A 9250-nucleotide genomic window follows, 5' to 3' on the forward strand; every position below is an offset into this window, starting at 1 on the left:
TAAATTGCAGACTTGGAAAGGGCTAAGCACTTCAAACATAATTCACAGTAATGCAGGCAAGTTAGAGAAATGGCCTAAAATAATTAGGAAATAAATCAAGGTTAATATTTGTACTTTTAAAGGAAGCAGCTAGCCAGCAGTCCTGTAGAAAAGGACATGGGGTAAAGAATGGATCACAAACTCAACATGGTTCAACACTGCCATACTCTTGTCAAAAAAGCAAACATATAGAGATATGTAAATGGAAGTGCTGTAAGATATGTAAAATAAACCTCACACTCTACTTAGCACTAGTTAAAGCCTCTATTGGTATACTTTGTCCATCTTAGGCACCGTGCTTGAAGATGACACCTAGAGACAAAAACACTCTAACAGACTCTGGGGGCAGCTGGTAGAACCCCATTGTTACCCAACTTCCTACAAGCACCCGATACCTATTGGAAGTGTTTCAAGTACTAATACTTCCTGAGCTATAGAATCATAGAATAGTTAAGGTTGGAAAGGACTTTAAGATCATCAAGTTCCAACCCCCCTGCCATGGGCAGGGACACCTCACACTAAACCATATCACCCAAGGCTCTGTCCAGCCTGGACTTGAACACCGCCAGGGATGGAGCATTAGCAACTTCCTTGGGCAACCCATTCCAGTGCCTCACCGCCCTCACAGTAAAGAACTTCTTCCTTATATCCAATCTAAACTTCCCCAGTTTAAGTTTTAACCCATTATGCCTTGTTCTATCACTACGGTTCCTAATGAAGAGTCCCTCCCCAGCATCCTTACAGGCCCCCTTCAGATACTGGAAGGCTGCTATGAGGTCTCCACGGAGCCTTCTCTTCTCCAGGCTGAACAGCCCCAACTTTCTCAGCCTGTCTTCATATGGGAGGTGCTCCAGTCCCCGATCATCCTCGTGGCCCTCCTCTGGATTTGTTCCAACAGTTCCAAGTCCTTTTTATGTTGAGGACACCAGAACTGCACACAATACTCCAGGTGAGGTCTTACAAGAGCAGAGTAAAGGGACAGGATAGCCTCCTTCGACCTGCTGGTCACGTTCCTTTTGATGCAGCCCAGGATACGGCTGGCTTTCTGGGCTGCAAGCGCACATGGAAGCCGGCTCATGTTTGTTTTCTCATCAACCAACACCCCCAAGTCCTTCTCCGCAGGGCTGCTCTGAATCTTTTCTCTATATAAATATCCAAAAGTCTCTTGAAGCTTTAATTTCCACAGATTTACATTACTTAGAAGACCTGTGTGCTCATGGATGAATTTCTTATACCATAATTCCATCCCATATTGTTCAGCTTGGTAAGAAAATCTCCCTAGGACTTTAATGTGCTTGTATCTGCTGATAATAAACCTTTTTAGTTATAGTAGTCACATCTGAATGGAAATTCACAAATACTTCAACCACTAATCATGCATCTCACTGTATAAATTCCATCTTCCACACATGATGAATAAGTGCATTTTATTGAAAACCAAAAAGCTAGCCTAATGTAACTAAGAGAGAGGCGTGGAAGGAAATGGAATTGTCAGTCCTAAACTCTAACCAAGGAAGAGTCAGGCTAAAAATGAAAGGTGGGAGAAGAAATTTTGTACCACAAACTCCTCCTGCCACAGCATATGGCAGGTTATGCTAGAGCTGTTACGAACAGAGTTGATTCCTGACATGATGTTAGAAAGCATTCAATCAGTACTAGTTTCTTATCAAAATGAAATGCTGGGAAACACGTTTGGTTTCTCCAGCAGTTTCTAAACAACCACCAGAAGAATGCACATGACTTACCCACAGGCAGTGATTCCACAACAGGAGCTATCAACTAACTATTATTATAGGGGAGGTCACTACGTACACGCTGCTACTCCTTACAGTCCCATCGGTAAAATACTTGTGAAAAACAGCAGCTGTGGTTCAGCAAAGCAATCCACAGAGGCATGGCATCTCAGGGGTTAAAAGCTTGTACCACACTTGTACAGACTTCGGCCCATTTAAACTGGGCACAGGTGTTGAGTCAGCTTTCTGCACGCAGGCCAAATTTCACAATGAGAGGGAGCCAAAGCTGACATGCCATGGCCGTCAGGACACCACAGTGACAGAAGATATGGAGAGGAAGAGAGATGAGGGGAATACAAACTGTAAAAGACTGGTGCTTGAGCTTAGAGATGTGACTATCCCTGAGGCAAGAATAAATGTAAAACACAGTAAAAAAAAAAAAAAAAAGACACTACAACTTAGAAAAAGATGGCAAACTGATTGATATGAGCAAGTTGGTTGTGGTACTGTCCTTTGGTGCCTGAAACAGGAACCTTTCTACTCTTGGCAGGAGACAGTGTACTGCTGAAACTGAATAACAACCAAGGATCCCTCTGAGCAAAGCAGGAAGACCTAGAGGAAGATCTACCTTAGTTACTGGGCAGTCTCCATACCACAGTCCCTGCAATTCCTAAGGCGACCTTAAGTATAAAGCACATACTGAGTTTTTGATTTTCCACTGTTTTCAGTTCAGGACAGATATTAAGTCACCCCCCAGCAATTTTATACACGTACACTGTCATTCACCATAGGAAAACCTAATTGTGTGTATACATTATGCACAGGTAAAAGTATTAAGAAAACACACAAGCAGTGGCTCCCCCACTTTCCCCCAACTGAATGGGGTCCCCCCCACTGTCTAAGGTGGGGATGTATGTGTATGTGAGAGTGACATGGCAGTTGTAAAGAAATGCTGCTTTTTAGAAAGTAAATATTAGCTCCTTCTCTAAATTTAGCTCTGTAGAGTCATTAGAGACAAAGCGCAGTATCGCTATTTATGGGAAATAGTTTATACTTGCTTTGCAAGCTAACACTGTCCCATTTACTTCACAAAGCTGTGCAGTGAGTCATGTTACCCAGCAACTTTCACACACCCATAAGAACCAAGGAAGCAGAAATTCTTGCTCATTTGCTTTCCCCTTTCCTTCTGGGATATTCTTGAGAAACAGCATCCACTAGCAACAATTCAGAATAACGACATTCCTATAAAGCAGACAGGAACTGGTGTGGGTGAAACAAGCTGTAATATAGAGAATATGAAAAGAAAAAGAAAGGCTCTTCCAAAAGATTTTTTTAATTCCTTCTCTTAAGCTTACATCTGAGTTCAGCAATTTGAAAGGTGTTATTCCATGTCAGAGCTAAACCTATGCAGCTGAATACCTGCCATAAGAATTGCTTCTCTCCTCTATCCAAAGATTTCCTGCATTGGATCTAGTGATTGTACAGTTGAAAGAGGTGAAACGGGAGAGAAAGCAGTGAGGCTATCCAAACAAAAGGTTGTTGTTGCTTTCTATTCAGTCATCTAGTTGACCAAATTGACTCCATGGCTACATGATCTCCAGATTCAACCCAGAAGCAGCAAGATCCATCATTTCAGTGGCATGGCTCAGTTACATCAGTTTACCTTCAAAATAAAGTTGCACTCTTACTTATTCACTTGACTAAGCTATGTGGCCATTATAACCATCAAGGCTAATTTAGGCTGTGTCACATACCACACAGATACCTAAGAAGCCTGGACCTGCATTTCATGCTTAAACCTTGTGAAAATACCTCTTTCAAAAAGATTCTGAGTACTTTTCCATGACAAGTCTATTTCTCCACTACTAATTCTTAAGTATTTGTTATTCAGCAGACAAGTTAATGGTAATATGTACAAAATAAGAATTATAATTTACAACTTCACGAGTTTACAACATTATATTACTTTTCACTGGGTGCATGAGTAGGTAAGGTCAGATCATCTTGGTCATCTTTGTATGACCCTAACCAGGAATTGTATGTTGTTCTTTTCTATACTGGTTTGGGGTTTTTTCTCTCCTTTTTCTTTCTGAACACATGTACAATGTCTGCTAACAGCGATTTGGACTTAAAGGGTAACATCTTAAAGCATACAGGCAACAACAGATAATACCCAGGCACCCCCATTGATCTGTTAATGGTAATATGTGACAATTACATCCGATCATGTGTTGTTCACTTTCTACTCGATTAACTCTTTTAGTATTTTGAATAAGAAACAATTGCAGAAGTGCTCAAGTGAATCCAGAGTTTTCTGTTTTACTGAATTTTGCTTAGCGGTTTTGAAAAAATAAATGAAGGACAAAAAAAAAAAGAAAAAGAAAAGAAGACAAAAAAAAGAAAGTTATTCACCACCGTGATCTTATGCCACATCTTAGAGAAGCCAAACCAGGTTTTTTTGTCATTTCAAGTGGGTTAAACTAATATACATACCCTTTAAGCAGTAGTTGACAATATTCTGTCATGTATATTCTTAAGTAGCTTTCTAAAAACATAACAACCAAATATGCTTTCTATTTCAATTTTACAAACCACTCCATTCTTCCACATTTTCTCTCTTCCAGACATAATGTATTTTGATATCCAGTGACTGCCTGAAGCACAGCCTCGGGAGGGGGAAGGGAAATCACTGCAAAAGAGCTGGAACAGTGATTTTTTTTTGGATGACAAGACCAACTACCTCAGGGCTTTTTTAAAATGCAGTACAAAACTAAAATTATGACCATGATCTGTGCCACGGCTTTCAAATTCTGGTTTCAGCCAAAGCAGCAAAGTTTTCAGACTGTTGCTGAGGCCTCTCTGGTGTCTCCCAGAATGGCAGCTGTGAAGTGTCTCACGTACTTTCTGAGTAGGCTCAGAGAAAGGGAATGCAGACCACGCCTGGAACACAGGCAACACCTATATCACATTTACCAGAGGGCCTCTTCTATTCTCCATAGAACATAGAGGCATCTCCCAGCAGTTACCCATTTATGAATGGGGCCAGAGTACTCTCGTTTTAAATGTAGAAAGTACAGATTAATTCAAATTGAAAGAGAAACCACAAACTTGTGCAAAACAGAGCCCAAATCTGTTTTTCACTATGCATATTACCAAAGATATCCATCATAACATACAGCATATCACCCTTATCTTACCTTAACATAAGCACAGGACAGTTTGAAGTGGTTCTATCTAGCTACTCTGCGACAAAATTGCTCCTGCTATTCTCCAAGCAGTAGTGGAACTGGTTTCCGATGGTTATTAAGGTAAGCCACGGTGATGAAGCATGATTTACAATCCTGTCGTTCTTATGACACGCTAGGCAAGTCTCAGTCCAGAAGTGCCCACAAGGTTTAAAAAAACCATCTGTCATCACTGCACTTGAGAGTGTCGGTATACAGTTCTCAGTTACCTTCTAATAGATGCATGCCAGAGGTTTCAAAATAGACACAAAATTCCCAGTGCATGAATTAGTGAGCATGTCTCATATTACTGCAGCTGGAGCTGCAAGCACAACATCTATCAGTATAACCACATTTTTTCTGGTTAATTTGAGGCACATATAGTTTATGCTGCAGTGCTGCATTTGTTGAGAATGTAACAGAAACGTCAGGTTTGTTTGTTTGTGTTTTTCTAAAAAAGACAGTACACGTACACAAAACCATCCTGAGCCCTTTTTCTCATCAGACCAGAGAAAGCAAGAGCGCAGAGTACAGCCCTGCCTACCAGGAAGTCACTGAGTCACCATTAGCAGTGAAAGTGAGATGAAATGCAGATGAAAATGTAAAACTAGCCACAGGTGCAGTGATTTTAAGGTTTTCACCTTGATAGTTTGGTGGAATAAAATGGCAGAAGGTTGGTCACCAGAAATAAAGAAAAATTAACCAGAATAAATTTATCAGTTGGCTTTAGAAGTCATAAACTTACCAAAACTCTACAGACAACTAACCTGCACTGGGAATTACTGTGAGCAATACCACTTGCAGTATATGATACACAGACTTCAGTCTTCAAATTTCCTCCTTCAGCAATACAGTTAACCCAGTGTACCTGTACACGCCCTTTCTCATATTTGATACTGATTGTTGAATTTTGTTTTAAAAGTGAATAGCTGCAACGTGCGGATGTTAAAAATTTGGAGTTAGGAATAATAACTAAATTAGAAATAAGAACTAAGTTAGGAATAATAACTAAAAACTAATTATTAGGGACAGTCACATCACTGACCCACATTCTGTGAAAAAACTAGTTTGTGTACTATTTTCTTTTTCCCAAATAACAAGCAGAATGACACTGTAATGGAAATCCAGTTGTCAATTTGTCACTTTACTGAAAGAAAACCCAGACTTGCATCATATTGATATCCGTAAAAATTTGTCTTCTTTAAATTAGCTGACATATCAAACATGAAGCCGATTTTGTGCAGACAACAGACACTCCACTGGCCAGACACCATTGCTGTAAGAAGCGTTACCTTGTGGCTGGAATCCCTTTCACAGTGATACTGCTTGTTGTTGTGCCAGATCCCCCTAGTTTGTGCCTCCATAAAAATTAGCCAACATTTAGCTTTCAGTTCCCTTCCTGTGTTACTTATTTTCTAGAGACAGAAGGGGAGAATCTTCCACAATGGAACCGACTATAGATTTAGTCCTTCACATCTCAGCTACCTAGTACTGAAAGTACACAAATCTGCTAATCTAAGAATCACAAGCCAATTGCTGATGCTTCTAAAGCTCTGGGGCTGAAGACCCTCATCTGCATGGTACAGAGGCTTTGAAGAACAGCAAGTCACTCACAGTACATGTTCCCACTCTCCAACTGCCTCCCCCTATCTCTTCCAAGTAGCTGTCTGTTATGCTACACCACCTAATGAACAAAGGCAACAAGGCACTATAATGCCAAGATACTTTGGAAGAGTTTGAAGCCACTCAAATGGAAAACACTGGACATGTAAAGACTACTTTTCCATACTTTATTATCATATCATTAATATATCATTAACCAGTACATTTCTGCCTACCTATTTAAGGTTGTTTTTCCCTCTGAAGGAGGCAAGTAGGTCTGTCTACTCAAAGCTTCACAGAACTACCACAGGGCCTCTTTCATTTTGAGGATGATAATAAGGGTTAGGGTTCAACGTGAAGCCATTTTCATTTAAAGCAAAGGCTCCAGGACACAATTACAGCTGGAGACGGTGATTTCAAACAAACTGCATGTGGGGGTGGAAGGGCTTGAGGGGATACTTCGGGGCATGACTGAAGCCTATTGGGAAGGTTTGGTCCATTTCTTTACCAATAGTTCTCAGATCAAAATCAAATGCAGTAAAGGCAAAAAGTGAAAATAAATAATCTTCATTGACTGAACTAATTCACTTGCTATTCTTAAGATTTTTGAAAGGTCAGCATTTCATGAGAAACTATTTCCATACGATTGCCTTGACTCCTTATACTGCCTTATCTATACTGTCCTCTGTGCCTTCTCCTACATGTGTGTGAACTGCCTGCTGGGTGGCTGGTAGGAGAGGGGTGCTGGCTGAGGGCAGCTGTGCTGGGGCAGAGGCCTGCTATGGCTCCCTATTGTTGCAGAAGCATGCACCAGCTCAGCACTGCCCTGTTATGCACTCTAAATCCCTGCTTTTGTATTTCCTCGCTGCCAGAGATAGCTGCTCTGAACAGTAGCCTCCTTGCCTGGTTCACCGAGACAAAGAAGTGTACAACTGCACAGTTATACTTCATGACTCAGCTGAAAAGACACAAGTCAAACAGCAGCCTCCTCACAACAACAGGAGCTGCATATTAACCATCCATCTGTGCGTGCGGTTGTGATTTTGAGTCATATTTTGTGATTCAGAAGAATTAAAACAGGCACAGAGGAAGAGGAAACCTGTAGAGAGATTTATTTTTTCCTACCGCAGGAAGACATCTGCCTTTGTGAAAGTGTGTTTGTACAGGCTGCACATTCTCTGAGCAGCGAAACTTTCATGTGGGCTTCAAAGTGACACACTTACTATTTAACTTTCATTGAGCAGAAGCAGACAGATGGATTTAGTTTGGAATTTTGTTTTGGTCTGTTGCCTTTTTTTTGTTGGTTTTTTTTTACCATTAGATCCTCAGTTAGAAGTGAAGCCAGCTGCTTATACTTCAATTCCAGCAATTCAAACTGGTTGCTTGCGTTTTGACCGCTTGTTTAATACAGTTGGTATTTCACTGGTCAAAAGTAACCTTTGAAGTTAGCTCCCCATCAAGAGGGGAGCTGGGGGGAGGAATCACAGGTTCTGTGGGTTGTGATTTTAGTGTTTTCTTAGACCGATTGAAGAAGACTGCTCTGGATTGATTTTCATAGCCTGTTTCAGTAAGAAGGGATAATTTGAATCCCAAAAATGTAGCAATGCATGCAAAGTTACAGATATCTATTACATCTTGAGCTTGAGCAAATGCCTTTTGCAAACACTTTGGGGTACTCAAAGCCTCAGCTGCTGCCCAGCTCTAGAGACAGTTCTGCCCACTGTATGCCCACTTTTTACATAGAAGGTGCTGGCTGCACACAGGCAGCTACACAGACCTTTGATATACAGCTGCTTGGTACCCTTGTTTTCTTTCTCAACATTTCACAGCTCTACAAACATCATGCAGTTCTTGTCAGCTCCTGAGGATGATGGGACTGATGAGGTGGGCTGTTCACAAAAAAAGCTGCCTATTTTCTCTTAAAACATGGAGTAAGTGCTGATTACTTAATTCCACCCACCCCACCCCCAAACATGATAGAATGGGGAACAAGCCTGGTTTCCATCCTCTCCCTGCAGGAACTCAAGCCCACTTCTCCCATGGGATGGAGAGTTTAGGCCCATGACAGAACAGTGGGTTCTGCTGTCAGCAACATGTACTTTACTAGTTAGGAATGACAACACAGTTTTGCCACATGCCATCTCCTTTGCAGTTTCGGCTTTAGGTCATATTACAGAAAAATATGTTAGCAGATGCTTAGCCCTCAAGAGCTGCTTAAAGTACCACTGGCATCAACATGAATCTATGGATAGATGTTAAATTAACACCACTATCCCTGTTGAATAAGCTTCCACAATGTGAGCCTTCTTTATGCTATGTACCTCTTGTATTTCCCCATTTTCTCTACTTCCAAAACCATGCAGAGATACTTAGGAATTTTACCAGCTGTGTATTAACAATTCAAATATCTTGATTTCCCCTTCTTTCCACACAAGGGCTTTTGAGCTAAAGCAGAAACTATTTTCATAGCAGAAAATATTAACGTAACTGCACTGGAAGCAGATTCCAAAATATGTACATCTCTAAAACTGAAAGAAAAGAGAGAAGACTGCACTAACTAAACAACATTTCAGACAAGAAATTTGGCTTTTCCATAGCCATTCCAAATGATTTTGTAGTTCAACTTACAGCTGAACTAGTTACCCAGTTATG

This window comes from Pezoporus occidentalis, unplaced genomic scaffold, assembly GCF_034315485.1.
Source record: "Pezoporus occidentalis ecotype Australia unplaced genomic scaffold, CSIRO_AGI_Poc_V1 ctg13, whole genome shotgun sequence".
In the NCBI taxonomy this organism is placed as follows: Eukaryota; Metazoa; Chordata; class Aves; order Psittaciformes; family Psittacidae; genus Pezoporus; species Pezoporus occidentalis.